The sequence below is a fragment of the Perognathus longimembris genome, chromosome 4, assembly GCF_023159225.1.
Source record: "Perognathus longimembris pacificus isolate PPM17 chromosome 4, ASM2315922v1, whole genome shotgun sequence".
NCBI lineage: Eukaryota > Metazoa > Chordata > Mammalia > Rodentia > Heteromyidae > Perognathus > Perognathus longimembris.
Window position 1 is genome coordinate 67036988 of NC_063164.1, and position 7414 is coordinate 67044401.

Below are 7414 nucleotides of genomic sequence, written 5' to 3' on the forward strand. Positions count from 1 at the left end.
TAGTCAAGAATAAAGTCCTTCAAAGGGGGAACCAAATCAACAGCAATACACACCAGACACCAAACTGGAAATGAACTTTACAACATGGGGGCAGCAGGGGGTGGGTGAGGGGGGAGTCGGGGATTGGAAAGTGGGAGAAAAACAAGGGAGGAAGTAACAACATTGGAAAATAATGTACTCATTACCTTACTTATGTAACTAACTCCTCTGTATCTCACCTTTACAACAAAATTAATTAAATTTTAAAAAGGAAAACGTCTTGTATATTGTTAAATTAGTAGCTGTTGAAATATGTATTAGCTCAGAGAGTTCTTCTGGCTTGTAAGAAAGTTATTCAAGAACAAAATTCAAATCCTTTTCAGATTCTCAGTATCAATCTTGTATGTTTACAGGGATGCACTACCATTGTCTTTGAATTGGAATACACATAACTACAATACTCACAACTACATAGCTTGGTAAAATTTTTAACAATATATGGAAATATCTGCCTGGCAAACAGCATAGTACAAATACTTCACAAACCCCTTTCATAGCCCCCTCCAAACACTTCAGAAAGAAAACCACTATTTTCACTTTTAACAAGACAAATTAGTTGCCCTTATTAATGTAAATTTTACAGAAAAAATAATGCATAAAATATCTTTTGTCTGTTGCTTCATTTGTGTGATAATGTATTTTTGAGATTCATCTATATTGTTGAACAGAGCTATAGATCTATAATTACAACTATTGTATGGTATTTCATTATATAAATATACTTCATGCTATTTAGCTAATCTTTTCTTAGTGCGTTTTGAGCTGTTTCCCTTTTGGGTCCAATTCAAATATTGCTTCTATAAAAATTTTAATGTATGTCTTTTGGAGAATAAATATTCTGTTCAGCACATTCCTAGAAATTTGTTTAGCATATTCTGGCTTGTAGAGTATGCATGTATTCACATTTACTATTATTAGCAAACAATTTCTCATCATCCTTATGTCAATTTTCACTATCACCAGCTCTGTACAGAAGTTCTAGTTGCTCTATATCTTTGCCTATATTTATTTTCCATTTTATCATTGATAGTTTTTTCTAATGTGTATATAATGTGATACCACACTGTGTTTTTAATATAACAAATATAAGCTTTTATTATGTGTCTATTGGCTATTTGTCTGCTCTTTATTCTAGTGTTTATTCAATCCTTCGGGCCATTTTTGCCTAACGATTGTTATCGTTCCAAAATTGATTTGTAGGGATTTTTATGCCTACTGGATAAAATACTACATAAAAAATCAAGAACACTACTATCAGTAGACTTCAAAGTATTTCAAGAAAGTATAGTGTAAGGAAAAGAACCAAAATCATAAGCAAAGTAAACATTCAGTAAATGGATTTGGTAGTGTATTACACAAAGCAGAAAATATAATTGTAAAATTGTGAGTTAGGTCCATATACAGAGGAATAAAAATGGTTGAAAGACCTCCTACGTGTGACTGTGGCCTTAACAAAAAGGGAAGAGAAAACAGGACAAGAGAAATACCCACTAAGACAACAAAGGAGTATTTCTTTTGAAAAAACATGAAGTAAAAGACTGCAGATACTTAATAAAGTCCAAGCCCCTTTCCGCAACCTGGCAAAAATAAAGAGAAAGAAAAATTCTTGAATAGACATAAAATAACATATATTACTACAAAGAAAAGATAACTAGCCAGACTTCTGGCTTCATTAGAAATTATATGAGCCAAGAATCACTGATATTGTCTATAGAGGATAACTATATGATCCTGAACTAAGACATGCATTTCTTAAATGGGATTTATTAATAGCAAGCCACAGAATTGAAAATGCTATTTGTAATAGCCTTTGCAAGTCCAGCCCAAGCAAAAAATTTTGTGAACTCCTTCTAAATGGGCAGCTGATACAGTAGCATATGCCTATCACCTCAGCTAGATAAAGGCTGCAAATCAGGAGCAACATAGTCCAGGTCTGTCTGGGAAAAACAATATACAAGAGTACATTTCAAAGGAAGAAGCTGGGGATGGTGGCACACCTCTGTCTTCATTGAAACAGGTAGATCACAGTCCAGGCACACAAGGAGTGAGACTCTATCACTAAAATAAGGCTGATGGAGTAACTCAGCAGTAGAGCACATGCTTAGCAAGCACAATGACTTCAGTCAAAACCAGTAACACAGTTAGATAGATAGATAGATAGATAGATAGATAGATAGATAGATAGATAGATGTATTCAAGATTTAGAAGCAATATTCATATTTAATTAATTAAGTCAGCTAAAATTTTTAAAGTGAAATCTTAAATATTAATAGTTACCTTTCATAAGCTGAAATGTGAAGGATACATTCAAAACTGTATTTTCTTTCTGGCTCTTTTTTTAAAAAAATTTAAATTTATCTGTATTTTCAGACAGTATCTGAAGATATCAACACTGGGAGCTGATGAGGACTCTTCAGTATATGCTAAATCCACATGACATTTGATGGCACTAGTGTTTTCCACATGGGTCCATGGTGTTACACTAGTGAGTTATTAAAGTTCTATTTGGATAAAAATTTAGGAAATTACTGATAATTATTAGGCCAGTGCATACAGCATACTGATAAAAGTAAATGCCAGGATAATAAAAATATTTAAAAAGCCAAAAAGAAATTCTGAGAAAGAGATGGATGTATCTATCTACTAATGCCATCAGTACAGAAATCAACTAGGAATAAACAATTTCAGATAATCACTGAGGCCAAATAACTGTGTTCTAATGCCAGTTCACCCTGCTTGTCACGACTCCCCATGGCTGAATGTTTAATGGAGCTTCTGATATCAAAGCTAAATATTTTAATGTGTAATGGAATGTGCTTCTCAAGCAGAAAAATTAAGTTAATTACCCCTTTTGTAGCACTTAACTGGAATAAAATACTGTTTTTCTCTGTGAAGCAGTGAAGAGTTCGTGCATAATGGTAGTCAGAAGAGGCATGATACAGACACAATAACCCAGGAAACTCTTATGTAAATAAGCTGGAAACAATGTGGAGCATGACAATAATTTCATACTAATAATTACATAACAAAGTTTATTTTGTTTCTTCTACTAATCTCACTTGTTTTTATACATTATCTATGTCAATTTTTTTCAAGTAAAATGATATAATGACTTTTAAATAGCTACATTGACTATTCACCTGGCCTGGGTATTTACATAAACACATACATACATACAGAGAAACACATGTATAGATAGATAGATAGATACATAGATAGATAGAGATATGTATATATGCATGTAAATGTTTATGTGAGTTTATGTGCATGTATATATACATGTAAATGTACATAGACATATAGACATATATCTAGGTAATATATACATCTCTCTATATATGCATATATACAAATGTATTTATACATTTATTCTCTGCATAAGAAAAAACTATTGATTCAGAACTTTATGGAGAGCTCCTTAGTTCACCGAATATTTCATAGGGTGATTTCTAAATGCTGACTTCCAGTTTTCTGAAGGATGTAGTAGCTGGAGGTGAGGCGTAATTGCTTCTTGTCACATGTTTCATCTTTTTATTTGTTTCTTTTTACCATCATTGGCTTCAAATAAAAACACAGGCACTCCCAGGAGATACTCAAGTGTTTTCTTTTGGGATATACAGATGCCAGAAAAAGCAGTTACTCTCAAAAGATTAGAAATGATGGAAACTGGAAAAAGATTTTTTTTAGCCTTTCGTTGAAAGCCTACATAAGCAAATTGTGCCCAGAGGCAAGGAGAGACTTCTTGGAGCAATTGTTCTGCCTGAGGAGCAGAAAAAGGACAAAGGTATTTCTCTCATCTACTCCTTTCTTCCAATGAAATGCATTAGGTTAGAGAGCTAAGAATAGAGATGAATAATAGGTTAGACACACTTTAGACATGATACTACACTTCACTAATCACTTCAAAAACACTAAAATATATTGAGATGAAGTTATGTCAAATTTTATCAGAAGAAGCTTCTTAAAATTTAGCTTTCCAATTATGTACTTTTTTTTTTTTTTTTTTTTTTTTTTTGCCAGTCCTGGGCCTTGGACTCAGGGCCTGAGCACTGTCCCTGGCTTCTTCCCGCTCAAGGCTAGCACTCTGCCACTTGAGCCACAGCGCCGCTTCTGGCCGTTTTCTGTATATGTGGTGCTGGGGAATCGAACCTAGGGCCTCGTGTATCCGAAGCAGGCACTCTTGCCGCTAGGCTATATCCCCAGCCCCAATTATGTACTTTTCTAATGTAAACTTTTGTCAAGCTAAAATCTACTTTTCTAATTTCCAAACACTGACAAAAACTTATAATTATTGGCTAGTTCCTATCTGGCAGACACTTTTCCTAAATGATTCATTTTAATTCTTCCAACTACTTAATGAATTTCCTAAAATTTCATACAATGATAGAATATCACAGCCAAGATTTGAACTCACGTTCATTTGACAGTACAGCTTGAAAACTGTTTCTATGAAACACATTGTCTTACATCCTCCTAAAGCCTTTTCAAAGTGTCTAAAAAATACATCACTGAAGCTATTGTATTTCTACTTCAAGTTAATTATTCTCAACTCTCCTTTCCTAACCTATAGCATCCTTCTTTGCTTCGTGGAAGATCTCTAGGGAGAGAATAAAATAATCCAGATGTACTCTAATCAGTTTATCATAGAGAAAAGCATGCATGTCTTTGGCTTCCCTACTAATGAAATGAGACAAGAATCTCTACATTAAGAAACAAACCATGAAATGTGGCCATGAAAAATTTTTTGTAATTGTGTAGGGACTTTTCTGAAACAAGAGTAGGAGTTAACTTTTGCCCAATTGCATTTTAATCTTTACATACCAAGTAATTTTGGACCATTGAATGTTTTAAGGTAACAAATCAGTCATAAGTTAGTGCTATAATTATAGACATTACAAGACAATAGGGTGAGGTGGGAACTGGGGATCCTATTTAGTCATTGATGGACATGTAGACTATAAGTTTCAAGGATATCTCGATATCTGTTGTATCTTTGAGGTAAAGTGCTTGAGGTTTTCGCTAAATTTTATTTATTTAAAAAATGGATTTTTAGGGGCTGGGAAGATGGCCTAGTTGCAAGAGTGCTTGCCTCTTCTACATGAAGCCCTGGGTTAGATTCCTCAGCACCACTATATATAAAATCGGCCAGAAGTGGTGCTGTCGCTAAAGTGACAGAGTGCTAGCCTTGAGCAAAAAGATGCCAGGGACAATGCTCAGGACCTGAATCCAAGCCCCGGTACTGGCAAAATAAATAAATAAATAAATAAATAAATAAATAAATAAATAAATAAATAAATAAATAGATACATAGATACATAGATAGATACATAGATACATAGATAGATAAATAGAGGATTTTATTTTGACTATAAATATATGATATATTTCAATGATTGACATTCCAAATCATCCTGTGTTCTCTCTCACAATAATACCACCCCCACTGTATTGTCTTCTTTATTATTGTAGTTTTTTACTTTAATGTCTTTCTTAAAAAAATGAATGTTCTCTACCTATGAGAGAACATAAACTGTATCTGTCTTTCTCAGTCTGGATTATCTTAGTCAGCATGATGATCTCAAGTTCTATTCACTTCTGGCAAATGACATAATTTCATTATTCCTTTTCTTGTTTTGCCACAGTGAAAAACTTTATTATCAACCACTTTACACAAGAAAAAAAAATACACACTGAAATATGAAGTGTCTCCCCCACAGCAAGTCGGGTAGGAAAGAGGAAGGCTAAGGCTTTTCCCTCTACAATGGAGCAGAAGTGAGACCCCAGGGGAACAGGTTCCCTCCCTCCAGCAGGGAGCCTTGAGCCCACCTAGGGCAGCAGCTGAAGGCAAGAGATGGAGGAAGCTGAAGGCTATGCCAGAAGGTGGATAAAGGGAGTCCACAATGTGACCCCTTGGGGCTGACATCACCAGGGGGGCGTCATGGGCTGAGGGTTCTGTAGACAGGACATCACCACAGCAGAGATAGAGCATAAAGCTACTCATCATCTGCTTTGTGTCCTCCGAGCTCCGGGAATTGGCAAAGCTGATGAAAGAGCAATAGACAGCGACTGGAGCACATCACTTCAGCTTAAGCATGAGGCCGCAGATGCTGAAGATCATGCCCAGCAGGTTCGTGCAATCCGGTGTCGGGTCGTCCAGGGCCGGATTACTCTCACTCAGCGGGAGTTTATACCTGAGTACTTTATTGGACCTCCGTGGGTCTGACATGTTGTTGGTGGACATAGCCAGACTGCGACCAATTTCATTTTTCTTTAAAGCTGAATAAAGGTACAAATGACATTTTATTTATCCATTACTTGGATTCTCTGAATTATTCCTCAAGAAATGTGTGTGTACCAACCCTATTGTATGCTGATTCCTCTGAATATATATTCAGGTGTGATAAATGTAAATGGTAGTTTGATTTTTAGTTTTGTTATGGAACAATCATATTTATTTTAATACACTGATCAACATTCCCACCCAAGAGTTTTAAAGGTTTTCTTTTTCTCTAGATTCTTTCATCAGTTTTGTGGGGTTTTTTTTTGTGTTTTGCTTTTTTTTTTTACTGTTTTCTAGCTTTTTGGTGACTACCATTCTGAAGGATACTCAATGTAATTTTGATTTGTATTTCTTTACAGATCAGGATATTGAGTATATTTCTCTGTTTTTATTGGACATTTCTAGTTTTTCATCTGAGAACAGACTATTCATTAATATACACAGTCACTGATTTACTTTGATATTTGAGTATTTTTGATAGTCTACATATTTATTCCCTGCCTGTTGAATGACTTAAACGATGACTTTCTCCTATTTTGGCAGTTTGTATGTTCACTTTTGTTATTGTTTCCATTTATTTATAGATTCATTTAAATTTGATTCAATCCCATTGGTCACTTCTTGCAATTATTTCCTTAGCTTTTTTAATGTTTTTATTTATTTGTTTACTTATTGTCAAAGTGATGTACAGAGGAGTTACAGTTTCATATATAAGGCAGTGAGTACATTTCTTATCAAACTTGTTACCTCCTCTTTCGTTCTTCTCCCACCTTGCCCCCTCCCCAGTTTCCACCTCACCCTATTGTCTTGTAAGTATTGCTGTTGCATTTGGCTTGCCTTTTATCCTTGATCTCACCATTTTAATGTTCCCCTTCCTTTCCCTAATTCAGATAAGCATATTTACAATACTCAGGGTCTCAAAATCAAATACAGATAACAGGGGCTAAACCATAAGGAAGAAGAAAGAAACAACTTCACATACTATATTAAAAGTAAAGTTCTAGTTAGAAATCAGTTATCCATATCATGAAACCATGAGTATGTCTTATAGTGTTTTCCCCTGGTAATTTTAAGTTTCCAGTCCTATATTAACT

At 34.7% G+C, this 7414-nt stretch overlaps 1 pseudogene; it reads right to left on the reverse strand.

Moving 5' to 3' along the window:
• Nucleotides 1-5680: 5680 nt before the first annotated feature.
• On the reverse strand, nt 5681-6281 carry LOC125350012 (annotated as a pseudogene).
• Between the last annotated feature and the right edge of the window lie 1133 nt (nt 6282-7414).